This window comes from Macrobrachium rosenbergii, chromosome 19 (assembly GCF_040412425.1).
Source record: "Macrobrachium rosenbergii isolate ZJJX-2024 chromosome 19, ASM4041242v1, whole genome shotgun sequence".
Taxonomy (NCBI): domain Eukaryota; kingdom Metazoa; phylum Arthropoda; class Malacostraca; order Decapoda; family Palaemonidae; genus Macrobrachium; species Macrobrachium rosenbergii.
In genome coordinates this window covers 32,861,657-32,876,504 of record NC_089759.1, presented here as the reverse complement: position 1 = coordinate 32,876,504, position 14,848 = coordinate 32,861,657, and the positions used below count along the sequence as shown (strand labels likewise).

The 14,848-nt window shown below is 36.0% G+C and overlaps 1 long non-coding RNA gene across 2 annotated transcripts in view; it reads right to left on the bottom strand.

Moving 5' to 3' along the window:
- Positions 1-14,848, bottom strand: part of LOC136848806 (uncharacterized) — a 512,153-nt gene that overhangs the window by 370,248 nt on the left and 127,057 nt on the right. The window contains exon 1 of one of the 2 annotated variants that reach the window (XR_010856148.1): positions 1,614-3,660. The exons of the other annotated variant lie outside the window; for it this stretch is intronic. This is a non-coding gene — a long non-coding RNA (uncharacterized lncRNA). Of the gene's footprint in view, positions 1-1,613; positions 3,661-14,848 lie in introns of those variants that run through there. 2 annotated transcript variants of the gene reach the window in all.

The following is a 14,848-nucleotide window of genomic DNA, read 5'->3' as shown; positions in this document are numbered from 1 at the left end:
CGGAGGGGGAAGAGGGAAGAGGAGGGGGAGGACACAGCTCTAGAAAGGGGAGGGGAGGGAAGGGGGAAGGGGATTGGAAAGGCAAAGGAGGAAGTGGGAGGAGAGGGGAAGGGGGGGGAAATGGGGAGGGAAGGGGAAGGGAGAGGGAAGATGGAAGGGAAGGGAGAGGACACAGCTAAATTAACACTTGATTGTGTGCTCGCGGAGGGGGAGGGGGAGGGAAGATGGAAGGGGAAGAGGGGACACAGATAAATTAACATATGATCTCATACTCCGGAAGGGGGAGGGGGACACAGCTAAATTAACACTTGATCGTGTGCTCAGGAAGGGGGAGGGGAGGTGAGAAGGGAAGAGGTAAGGGGAGGGTGAGGAAAGAGGGAAGGGGGAGCAGGACACAGCTAAATTAACATTCGATCGTGTGCTCGGGAAGGGGAAGGGGAGGGAAGGGAGAAAGGGAGGGGGATGGAAGAGGGAAGGGCAGGGGGTTCACAGCTAAATTAACACTTGATCGTGTGCTTCGGAAAGGGAGGGGGGAGGGGGAGGGGAATGGAAGAGGGAAGGGGGCGGGGATGGAGGAGGGAATGGGAGGGTGAGGGGGAGGGGAGGGTGATGGAAAAGGGAAGGGGCCGGCGATGGAAAAGGAAGAGGGGCAGGGAAGGAAGAGAGAAGGGGAGGGGAGGACACAGATAAATTAACACTTGATATTGTGCTTCTGAAAGGGAGGGGGGGGGAGGGGAATGGAAGAGGGAAGGTAAGAGGGAATCGGTAGTGGAATTTGACCGGATAGACAAAATTCATAAAACTAAATGAATAAAGTTTGGAAACGATACATGAAAAAGAAAAGAAAAAAAAAATTAAAAACCACCCAAAAAGTAAGAAAATCTTACTTTATTTCAAACGCTTTCACCAGCAAAACTATTTTACTTAGGACAATTCTGTTAACTGGTTTAGAAACAGCGTAAGATTTTGACCAAATGTCCGGAATTAAATATGTAAATTCTGAAAAAAATAAATTATGGAAAAAAATATCCAAAGTGTACACTAAATGCAACTTTATAAAAACAATCATTAAAAAATAAGAAAATATATCTTTACATAATAATTCTAAAAATTTGTTTTCGGGCTTTAATAGATCTTTTCAAGAGCTTTAAAATGATACCGAAATCATCTAGATAGCTTTAAAAATACGGAAGATGATGCGATTTGAAGGGGAAAAACTTACATCAGAGAAAATCAAGGTTTTCTGAGAACTTAAAATCTTCCAGGACCGTATGCAAGGCCCTTTTCTTTAATTCAAACGCTTTCACCGGAAAAACTATTTGACTTAGGATAATTCTGTTAATTGCATTGGACAGAGCGTAAATTTTGCACAAATATCCGGAATTAAATGTGTAAATTTTGACAAAATAAATGATGGAAAAACTATCCAAAGTGAAGGCTAAATGCGAATTGAAACAAATGTTCACTAAAAATATGAAAAACCCTTTAGGCAATAATTTAAAAATCCGTTCACGGCATTTACAGAACTTTTAAAGACCTTTAAATGATAACAAAATCATCTAAATAGTTCAAAAAATAAGGGAGATGATACAATTTGAAAGGAAAAAACTTACGTGAGAAAATCAAGGCTTCCGGAGGATTAAAATCTTCCCGGACCGTATGCAAGGTCCTTCCCGAAGTGCTTGTTCCGCATTTTCTTCTTGAAAGGGATCTCCAATCTCTTCTCAATCTGTCGAGGAATTCTTCCGTGCCAACAGGTCTTTCAACTCCCAATTTTGAAAAGAGGTCACTGGCACGATACGCAGGTTACAAACCGCAGTTGCCAAAGCAAAGTCCACTGTGCGTTTGGAATCGTTCTTGTGCTTTGGGCATATCCTCCATATTCGTGAATGAAGGGACTCATTTCTGCAGTTCCTTCAGCTGATGTGGCTCCAGTCTGAGGTACACTCTCACAGTGCTGTGGGAATTTGGCACTCCTTTAGATATGCCACTGTTGTAAAACCACCAACTGCTTACTCCCTTGGGACACAAACGATGTTTAGGATTTGTATCCGTCGAAGAACAGTGGAAATAGAATGACATAATGTCATTCCTCATTTCTTCAATGGTCTTGCAAATGTTTCTTTTCACTGCTAACCTGTACTAATACTGCAGGTATTCCATTACAATCTTGGTAAGTTTGTTTTTACCTTTATAACTAGACAACTTCTGTCTTTTCCCCATTTTTGTGACTACAAAAATTTAGAGATTCACTCAATCTTCCGAGTCCATCATACAAATGCTTGCCGACGTGATTCATGCATTCTGCCTTTTCAATTTGGTGGCCCTCGCCATGCGGACCGGTGCCATCACTGAGTCTGCGTACCGGTGCAAAGGCAGAACTATCTCCGTCGGAAACAAACGTAACATATCTCATATTATGAACCAGAGATCGACTCTACATTGCAACTGCAGCTGCAGCTTCCACAGCACCAGATGACCCCTCGTGGTTCTTGTCACAGAAGGGAGCGTGGTCCTCTTTCCACTGCTCACAATCCTCGGCACTGGTTTCATTGTCTTTCAAACTAGCTTCTTTTGTTGTGCATTTCGAACAGGCTTTGCTCAAAGTTTCACAGTCTAAAATCATGCCAGTATTCACATTAATAACAACACCAACACCAAAGTTTGACCTGTGACCTCGTTTGTGCCACGAATCATCATCAGGTTGCAAGCCAAAAGTTGTTATATAATAATCACACACAGTTTTTCTACTCTTTTCTAGAATATTATTTCACAGAACGTTGGCATTTTTAGTTATGTGTCTGGCACAGTTCAAATAAGTTTGCTTTGAGAAATTGCGTAAATTAAAAATGACACGAGTCTATCAACACCAGCATACCCAGCACCAATTAGCATCATGCAATACACTAATGCGAGTTCTTGGGTAAAAAAATTACTTCGGGCTTTTCTGTAGTGTCATCGTAAATCACACGCCCACATTTACACATAGCACTTGTAAAAGTATCTACCTGATGATCCACATGTTTTACAAAAACATTTCCCCCAGCACATTCCTTGCATATTTTTTACTATATCACTGATAACGTTTTCCTTCATCAAGCAACTTTTTTCCAGTACCAATGGCCGTTGATTCATCACTTGTAAGAAGCTTTTCAAATAAAATCCTGAGCCTCTGCTCTGCGCCCACCAAAACACGAGACGTGCTGGGAGAGGCACAGTACATGCAAGCCAGATCAGTTACCTGCAGCACATGTGACTCTTCCTGCTTTTTCTTCGCTTATCGCAGGTTTTTACTTCGCGAGGCGGTTGCTTTTGACACTTGTGGCATTCTATATTAACAGTCATATGAAGAATAAAAAATAAAATCACAGTATCACGATATAGCGGCAAGAGGGGGTGGTCACAGAATCACGATATAGCGGCAAGATGGGGTGGGCAAAAAATCGTCACAAAACTCCTTTCACTACGAAGTCAACAAGACCACTGTTGTTAAGTTACTTAGCTACTGTTATAAAGAGACAGTCCACCAACACGAAGGGATGACAAAGATGCCAATGAGTGAATTATGCATGTCGATAAAATAACAAATATAAATAATTTTTTAAAAATGTGTTCGAGCATCGAACTTAGGTTAATTAAAGGGAAAATTTAATTTAGAGGGCCGCGCGTAAACAGGGACGCCCCCTAAAGCGGCCAAATAAATTATTAATAAAAATACTTCTAAAATGGCCAGGACTTTGAAACTTTCTGGGCGTGTTGCCATACTGTAATGCTGTTTTTCTGAGCGAACAACATACTTTCAGTGGGTAGTCGATGTTTCGGTCAAAATCTGCTACCACCTCCCTTAAAGCTTGATTGTGCGCTCAGGAAGGGGGAGGGGGAAGGGAGGGGAAGGGGAGGACACAGCTAAATTAACACTTGGTCATGTACTTCGGGAGGGGGAGGGGGAAGGGGGAGGGGAAGAGGGAAGGGGGAGGGAAGAGGTAAGGGAAGGGGAGCACACAGCTAAATTAACAGTTAATCGCGTGGTGGGGAGCGGGGAGGGGGGAGGGGGATGGAAGAGGGAAGGGGGAGGGATTATATAGAAGATAGATTCTACCGAGCCAAAGAAGTTGCGAAAAATCCAGTTTCATACAAATCCTGAGATACTGGGAGAGGTCACTGTAGGGTCACCAGAGGTCACTGCTGACCTACTGATCATGCAAGGTTATATTGTCACCGGGACTGAGCAACCATGCAATATTTCAAGTCCATCGGACGAAGGGAACAGTTCGAAAACTGAGTTACAGATTTGACCCAAACAGACAGACAGATGCCGAAGTCAAGTTAAATAAGAGCGTGTAAAAAAGCAGTTCTAAGTTTGATACACAAACAAGAAGCAACGATAAGGAATCCTTTCTTTAACAATCAATTATTTACCCCTTTTGATATGAACAGCTGAATACATAACAGTTTGATACTTAACAGTTGCTGACTGCAACTAAGATCAAAGAAACAGGATAAGACTGACAGAGATTCTAGTGACTTATACTCTCTCAATAACACAATTATTATCATAATCAAAATGTGACAAGGTATTCCCACCATACCACTTTAATATATATATATATATATATATATATATATATATATATATATATATATATATATATATATATATATATATATATATATATATATGTGTGTGTATGTATGTATGTATGTATTACATTTTGAGTATATATATATATATATATATATATATATATATATATATATATATATATATATATATGTATATATATATATATATATATATATATATATATATATATATATATATATATATATATATATATGAGCATACATTCGCAAGTTTGTTTTAATCCATGCCATGAAATCCCGTCTTTCTATACCAAAAATTTTCAGCTAGCGAAACACTGGCTGTTCATTTAAAATTATCTTACGATTTGCTCATGATGTGGAACAGACTCCTTAATAGGGGTTATTCTTATTCTTCTCTCTTTGCTTACTTTTGTTTTTAGTTTTATTCTGACCACTTTATGCACCAGCCATAAAACCTTAACGCGCAAAATTATACAGTACTGGAAGTATATATATTTCATAATTATCATGCTAAAGGTTACGTAGTTTGGATGAATAATGTCTGGTCATAAGTCAGCCCTTAATCTAAACACCTTAATTCTCTTACATATAAGCTTTTTACCCGAGATACATTTCAATATAAAAAGTTTGGGGAGCTTTAACAAGGTTTATAATGCAAAAGCAATAAAATGTGAATGTTATTGATAATTACCTAAGGGTATACTTATTACATCAGTACACTCGTTTCTTGTCAATAAATTCTAATAAAAATACCAGTGAAAATTTTGAATTTTTGGAAATAAATAATTTATTCAGAGACACACGTGTCACTTACACACGTGTCACTTTTGTAAGTGGATAATTTAATTCTCCCAGTGATTATATAGACTTTGAAAAATGCAGGTTTTTGATCTTTTATTGTGGTGACTGACCATTATGCTTACTCATCTATTCTCACAACTCTTTTCACATATGGCCGCTTAATTAGACTAGTAAAGTTACGTCTTACTTAAAGGCATAATGGATATCAGAGATACATATACAAACAAACTGCGGAGCAATATCTGTTTCATTAATAATGAAAAATTCGTATTTTGAACGATAATGTCCCTAGGTCTTTAAACAGTTTAATGAAAAAATTTTTACTACACTAAATGGTCATTCATGCCATATAGATACGAGACAAACTTATCTATTAAGTTCGTGAAAGTAGATAGCTTCATTATGGAACGATCCACTACAGTGCATGTGGTCCAATTAACTCGAGTCTCTTGGTTCAATTAACACGAGTCTCTCAGGGCGAACCAATGAGACATCGGGGAGGTAAAAAAAATAGGGTGCGTTCATTCAGGTGGCTTCTGTTTGTGTGGGATCAAACGTGTCTTGGTAAGAGGATGGGCCATAAGACTCCAATGCATGGAAGGAAACGGAGAGGAGTTGCCAACTACCATTTCCTTGAGATGAATGGTGCTTGAAAGGAGAAAACACCCTCTTGGTGCCTTCAGAGAGAACGTGGTTAGATATGATTTGACCCAAGTTTTATGTATGAGTCTGTGGGCGTGTTTACATATGCGCATGTGTGTGTGTGTTTGTGAAGTTGTGGAAGTGCCTGCACGCTTGAATTTGTGCTTACCATCGCATTTGTCTCTATATGTGTATGTGTGTGCGCGTGTGTTGGCGGGAGGATGGGAATGTCGCTTGTTGAGGACGTGACAATATTCCTTCATAAAATTGTGCACTGGGTAATTTTATCTTTTCATTTAACACATTATGATTTACATACTTACTGCCAAACTATCATGATGGAGATGGGTTATTTCGATTTAAGTACAAAACCTGAATTCGACTGGACTATGTAACACAGAATTGAACTCAGTTCCAGTGTCTCTTGCTGGTTTAGTAGATAAGTCGTCGTTTCCCATGTTCCAACATAAAGTACAACAAACTGAACCCCAATCAGGCCAAGTTCTCTAGTTAGAGATAATTATGTTCGGCCGTAAGTTATTTTCAAGGCGTGGTGAACTTATATTAAGGGTCTATTTTTGGTATAATATTTGAAGACATTAAATTGATTAAGCGCATAACATGTGACGAACTTGTCGTCCATATATAACCATGTGCTATTCTTTCACCATCGGCCCATAATGGTACTGAGGTGTTGATTTCGATTCTAAACACCAAAGCAGAATATGAATGAAATCTGTCCCACAGAGTCGAAATCATTTCCTATCTATACTGCTGGACGAGTGGACAAGTCAATGTCTCCTTTGTATTAAACAGAACGACCCGAGCTCGAATCTTGGTCACGGTAAGCTTAAGTGTTTTATGCATAATTCCCTTTGGAATAAATCAGTCCAAGGGAATATCAACAACCGTTATTGATATGGTATTTGTGATATATATATATATATATATATATATATATATATATATATATATATATATATATATATATATATATATATATATATCTTAAGATACGTGGATGATATTGGTGTAATCGGCAAAGCGCCACAAAATCTACAACAATCGAATGTACCAGATATCGACAGAGCTGGGACTTAAAATAAATCTAAGAAAAGCAGTTATAATGAGGACTCATTATACCCGAATGCATGAAATATCTACATCTGAAGGAATAATAATGACGTAAAGTCTTTTATGGATATCCTATGCACGTTGTCTTGAGATGGTAATTAGTGAAAGACTGAAAATAGCATATTAAATAGTAAGCGGGTTGAGTAAGGCTTGGAAATCAAACAGACTGAATTTGCATACAAAAACCAAGATTATATACCAGACTAATATAGCGTAACTCTATACTAATATACTGACATGAATTATTATTATTATTATTTCAAAAGATGAAATCAATTCACATGGAACAAGCTCACAGGCGCCACTGACTTGAAATTAAAGCTTCCAAAGAATGTTGGTTTCAACTTCCCTCCGCAGACCCCACACTGCAGCAGTAACTGGGGGAGATGCGAACCCACGACATCTGAGTGGCATGCCACGACACTAACCACTATACTAAGGGACCAGCTCAAACAGACGGAATTTGCATACACACGCAAGATTATATACCAGACTAATAAAGACTAACTCTGTACTAATATACTGATATGAAACTTGGTGTGAAAATGAAAGGAAATGTTCTCCTATCTATTCAATGTTTTAAGAAAAACTTTTGGAGTCTGACAGTTGTACAGAATGAGGAATTATATTATAAGGGAAATTATGTAGGAGAGGAGAGCAGTATGTGACAGCATAAGCTGAGTTCCTTCGGGCAAAAGAAGAATTGTAACATATATATATATATATATATATATATATATATATATATATATATATATATATATATGTATGTATGTATGTGTGTCTGTGTATGGCCAGCTTATGAGAGCATTTACCTGCGCAAAAGATAGCTACTCACTCCCATAACTTGCCCAAGATAACCCTGTGAAAAAATGGCATTATAATCTTTCACAAGACTTTTCCTCTCGTAAATGCTACTTAAATGTAATGCAAGAAATAAACTACAAATATAGAGTAATTCAAAACTATGTGTACTTAAAGGTGTTCGTTGGTATAATACCATTTTCTAGAAAATAAGAATTAGTTACTGCAGCCAATAATCATTAAAAGAATTATGAGATGCTGCTCGGTCAAATAATGGACAAATAATTATATGCATAGAAAAAATAATAATATAATAATTAACAAAGATTAATATGTATATAATCAAAGCAATAAAAGTTAAAAAAATAACTTTTATTATTATTTTGATATACATATAAATTTTTGTCAATTATTATATTATTGTTTTTTCTATGCATAAAATTATTTACCCATTTGCAGACTAAACCTGTTCCGACTGCTTCATCTGGGTTAATTTTTTTTAATATATTGTTTTATCTAGGTTTGTTTTCTTCTTAATGCATTGTTTGATATGAGTTAATTTTCTATTTAACACATCATTTCATTTGAATTAATTTTCTTTTTAATGCATTGATTCATCTTGGGTTAATTTTCTACTTAGTGCATGGCTTCATCTGGGTTAATTTTATATGTAATGCATTGCTTCAACTGGGTTAATTTTCTTGTTAATGCTTTGGTTCATCAGGGTTAATTTTCTATTAGTGCAGAGCTTCGTTGGGGTTAATTTTCTATTCACTTTCTTTTTCTTAAACTACTCCAGCGTAGACCAGTTAATTCAAATATGGTCTGGCTGAAAAATTTGGTAGTTCAGTACAGTTGTAGTTAACAGGCATCTGAGAAACGTTTATTGTTGTGGACAAATTATGGAATTCGTCACATGAGTCTTGTTGTTTCGAGGCCCCCAAAAGTTACGTATACCTTAGTTTCGCCAGACCACTGAGCTGATTAACAGCTCTCCTAGGGCTGGCCCGAAGGATTAGACTTATTTTACGTGGCTAAGAACCAACTGGTTACCTAGCAACGACACCAACAGCTTATTGTGGAATCCGGACCACATTATACCAAGAAATTAATTCCTATCACCAGAAATAAATTCCTCTAATTCTTCATTGTCTGGCCGGAGACTCGAACTCGGGCCTAGCAGAGTGCTAGCCAACAACTCTACCGACTCAGCCAACGAGGAACTACAAAAAAAGTATATGCACACACACTGACTACAGAGCTCACCTCTAATTCTACACTCAAACGTTCCCAAGATACTGACCCCGTTATATTCCAGCTTGATCCTACACGTACGAACAACTGGTGAAAATCTAATAAATAAAATAAAAAGTAAGAAAGACCTCGAAACCAAATTATCCATGATTGTACCAGACTACCAGACCATGCGTTGCATAAATAAAGGAGGACCTGGGCTTCATATCCCCAGGGTCAGATAGCTTTGTAAAACTTCGCCGCAATATGTCACTCATGATAAAAATAAAAGAAAAAAAAGAGCCCAGGAGAAGCCATAAATTCAACAGATACGTGACGCCATTTGCAATTACTCTGGTATTACAGTGGCAAGCTTATATTTACGAGGACTGGTTTTTATTGTCCTCATTCTATTCCATTTACATGATAATCATTATTATAGTGAGTTATAAAAACCAAGTTATAGATTATGGTCATTATAATAATATTTTGGTGTATGAATATTTTTTTGGTCAAATTTTCATCCTTTTAATCCATAATTTCATCATCTATAATAAAAGTGATATATATATATATATATATATATATATATATATATATATATATATATATATAGCTCATATATATATATATATATATATATATATATATATATATATATATATATATATAATTATATATGTATATATAAAATTATATATATAGGAGAGAGAGAGAGAGAGAGAGAGAGAGAGAGAGAGAGAGAGAGAGAGAGAGAGAGAGAGAGAGAGAGAGACGTATTAATTTTCAAAATAATACATGACATGGTCGTGATTAATGAAATACTGAATAATAGCAGTCAGAATATACTATGAAATCGTCTGATAATTATAAAAGTTAATTTTAATCATTTACGGCCACAGAGCCCTGGTTTTCGGTTTCTCGTCACTTCTGAATATAGGGTCATGTCACACAGGCTAACAGACCTCATTGCGTCTTCTCTTTATTGGGATGTATTAAGGTAACCAAAGATAGAACTGCATGGTGTGGGGTGTATTCACTCCTGTTCGTATTTATTAAGTCGTTGTCTCCCAGTTTCTCGCCCGTCTCGATCAAATATTAAAAATTCAAGTCGTTGTCTCCCAGTTTCTCGTCAGTCTCGATCAAATATTAAAAATTCAATTCGTTGTCTCCCAGTTTCTCGTCAGTCTCGATCAAATATTAAAAATTCAAGTCGTTGTCTCCCAGTTTCTCGTCAGTCTCGATCAAATATTAAAAATTCATTGGTTATTTTGTGGTTAATACCCATTTCTAAATGTTTTTTACTGTAAATGCTAAAATCAAATATTAAAAATTCATTGGTTATTTTGTGGTTAATACCCATTTCTAAATATTTTTTTTACTGCAACTGCTTAAAGATAGGCGGGAACAGGTAAAATGATATTATGTGCAGGAAATACATGCATTTGAAATCAGTACAAACTAGCTATAATCATAACGAAAATAAGTTGTTAAAATAGAAGTATAGCCTTCTTTATACCTGTTTATTCGGACTGAAATGCCTCAGGTCTGAAGTCCGCGTGCTGCTAATATTTTGTCGTTTGAGAAAGTAATAGAAAAATATTGAATAATTAAATAAATAACGAATGGCATGTTGAGTTTGTTTTACTTTCAGTGGCACCAAAAATTTTAATCTTTCCATTTGATTTTTTTGTGCCGCCTACGGTTACAAACAATGATTACGATTGTCTTTATTCCCATTGAGCTGAGATTTCTATAGGAATTTGGACCTTCTACATAATTACAAATAACTGGAAGCCTTAAAAAAAACAAGGTATCGTTTCAAAATATAGATATTTTCCTGCTGTGAATTTCTCTTTTGCTATAAATTCGTATTTTAGAGATCCATACTTTCCATTTTTAATTCCACTATTTTGTAAGGAAATGCTTTCATACTCTCATAGGCTTTAGGTTATTTAACCAAGTTGTTTCATCACCAAATACCTTTTAAACATTTTTAATCTATTTGTGGAGTCGAAACTGTCCACATCAAACGTGTACTTATAACGCTTCTATGAACCGAAATAGTCAAAATACTCTTGAAAAATTTTTAATCCCTTGGTCGGTTAACTACAATAATGGAAAATTCATAGACGCCGCTAGCATCGTAGCAACAAAGCAAAATTGGAGGAGTTCTGCGTCTCGGCAATTTACGGTCCTTGGTGGTGGAAAGCTAAGTGTATGGGAGAGGAATCCCCCTTAATCCGGGCGATTTACATTTTCCCACTAATGGACTCGAGAAACCTTCGCTCCTTCTTCAGGTTGGGTGCCTCCTTCTTCTTCTCTTGGATAATAATCATAATTATATATATATATATATATATATATATATATATATATATATATATATATATATATATATATATATATATATATATATACACACACACACACACAAATTATTGCCACTTACACAAGCTTGACTTTTCAAATTTCACTATATTAAGCCACAAATATATTGAATTCACTATACCTTGGGAATAACTTACACCCGACGGGAAATTGTAACTGATGAGTGCATCTGCACCATCCGGAAATCGAACGATGGCCTGGTTTAGAGACACGGGTAGTTTGTCTCTAAGGAAAATGAATGTTTTCAAAATTCAGTTTTAGAAATGAAACATTCACTGGTCTCGGTGACAACTTCTATAGTATCTGTCTTCTTAATTTCAAATTTGACTCTATACATACCTTGCTCTGTCGTACTTTGTCCCTCACTTCTAGCTGGACACTCTTCCACAATGGCATTACTTGTCTCCCCCATTACTTCTCTATTAACTGTTTTCCTTCTAAGATTAACTAAAAAATTTGAAATGAACCAACCAATAAAAAGTTGTCTGCACAACCTATGTGTTTTAAGGTCCCCAAACTCCCTCTTTATGCCAGATCCCCGTACCTGTTAAATGATAATTTTCGAAAGGACTTTACTAAGATCGTACACAAACATTTTGGTGCCATAAACATAAAGAATCCTAAGACCACTGGCTCACTCGTCAAGTGTAAAGACCGGCTCTGCCCTTTGATGACGCCCCAGATGTAATCTGGGAAAATATATGGGATCTACCCGGCTTCTTCTCAGGGTCAGGGCCGATTTTCGTACGGCCGTTAGATATGGAATCTGAGTAAGCTATTTAACTCCGAAACTTCTAATATAAGGAATTACATTGTAAAGCACTCTTCATATATGAAGATTTCAAAACTATTGGCCAAACACAGGAATTCAATGAACTACTGATTTTGGAAACCTTAAACATCAAATTACGAATTACGACTCTGAACAACCATTCCTCTGCTGTCCCGTTGTTTTTAGCCCAACTTCTGTAATTTTTTGTGCATCTTGATATTGTTTACTTTTAGTGTGTTTTTATCTTTGATGCAGAAAGGTTGGTCGTGTCTACCTGTTTTCAGCTGTAGTTTTATGAATATATAACTGCTCATTTTTATTATATGTCTGTTGGCATTTTGTTTATAATTTTACCGAGATACTTAAATTTTTATTTTAAATATTTATAATTTGTTGCGATTTTAATCTCAGTCTTAGTCAAGTGTGCGTGCATTTACAACTATGGGATCTTATAATCAGCCATTATTTTGTATTAACATATTTTAATTTGTAGAATATTCCTGAAGATGTGACGACGTTGTCACGAAACGTAGGATTAAAGGGAAATGTGAATCTCATCGTATTCCCATACCTTAATATGATTCATCGTGTGTGTGTTTATATATATAATTATATATATAATTATATATATATATATATATATATATATATATATATATATATATATATATATATATATATATATATATATATATATATATATATATATATATATATATAGGGTAGATGAGCTTATCATATTTATTTACATTTGGTTTGTCCGTTCTACCTTAGGTAAAGAGAATCCGAAAATAGTGGGATATTTGTTCCACTGTGAAAGTGAATCTCCTATCAGATATTTTTTTATATAATACTGCACCAACCGCCGCTATTATGCTTTCTTTATTTTCCCGTCTGCCTACTAATAAAGTGAATAGCAGGTTTGGTTAAAAAAAAAAAAAATAGCCTCAAAGCAAAGCAGAATACGTAGGATCTTGAATTAAGTTATCCATCTTGCATGAGCGAGATGTAGCATGAACATAAAAATTTCCACGAAAGTGAGAGTACATCCAGTATTTTCGGCGTAGGTAAACGAAGAATTGACAGGACGACAGAAGGAAAAATGGGCTGCAACTACCCTCAAAGCTCTCCTAAATTCTAAGATCTTTATTAAGATATTCCCTTATAACTACAACTGACAATGGGAGAGGGGGCAGTTTTTTAATAGACTTACGTAACAGATGACGATGTTAGAAAGAGCAGATAAGGAAAAGTCGTCAGAATATGTGGTGGCAACAGGCCAGAAATGAGGGACGGCACTTTAGAGAATGTCACAAAACACCTGAAGTCAAAACCATATATTTTACCATTCTCAACAACAGACAAGAATTAGATGCACGCTTAGAGGAGTGAAGCCATAAACAGAAATTCTTAATCGAATCTGCTGTCATTAGAGAGAACGAGGAAACATCCGTCGGTTTTATGTTACGATGGGGTCATTATGGAGATTCCAGGGAATGATGAAACACAGAGTAAAAGCCTTAGTCTATAAAAAAAAAACGAGAAATTAAACCAATATTTAGTAGTTCGAGGGAACTGAATAAGTTACTGTCGAGAGAAACTAGATGAAAGAAAATGTAATAGGTGATTAGTTTTTTTATGAACGTTAGTTTTGTTTGTAGGAATTAATTATTACCATATTTATTATTGTTATTATTATTATATTTATTATTGTTATTATTATTATATTTATTATTGCTATTAAATTACTAAGCAACACATGCAGGAGAACCATATACACACGAGATGACACGCTCAGGTAAGCGAATTAGGCATTTCTTAAAAAAAAAAAAAAAAATTAACCAGTACCTAGTTGCGTGCAGTTAATCGCAACCACATGGCAGAGGCTCACTGGGGTGCATCTTCATAGCGATCTGACTTCCTGAGATCTGACAGGCGCCAACCTCTGCATGATAAAAAGGTGTGCAAGAAACTTGTTTTTCTACTTTTCATGTAATTCTTCTGTTATGCTCTTTGCTTGTACAGTATACTTTTGCATGTACTGTGTCCTGCTTTTGGTTTAAGTACGGATAATAATTTTATTCATTAAATAAGAAGTTACTTCATGCAATATGGTGGGAGGGTGAAGAAGGGGTGTCATGGCAATGATTACATTAGCTAGGGTGCCATCACTAAAAAAAAGCTTGAGAACCCCTGGACTTTAAGTAAACTACTAAGCTAATGTCACTTGATGTTCTGTCAGAAAAATTAATCTTCGATGACACAAATTCTTTACACTGGACAACACTGGATTTTTTTTATGAGATTTACAATTCGTCAGATCATTTTTTTACCTGCTTAAAATCGCCTCCCTAAAATAACCGGATGCCTTTCAAGTGAAATAAATCAAATACTGTAAATTTACTCCAGACTAGTTTATTTTCACTCAAATATGTGTCATTTCCTTCGGGATGGTCTTGCTGCTAC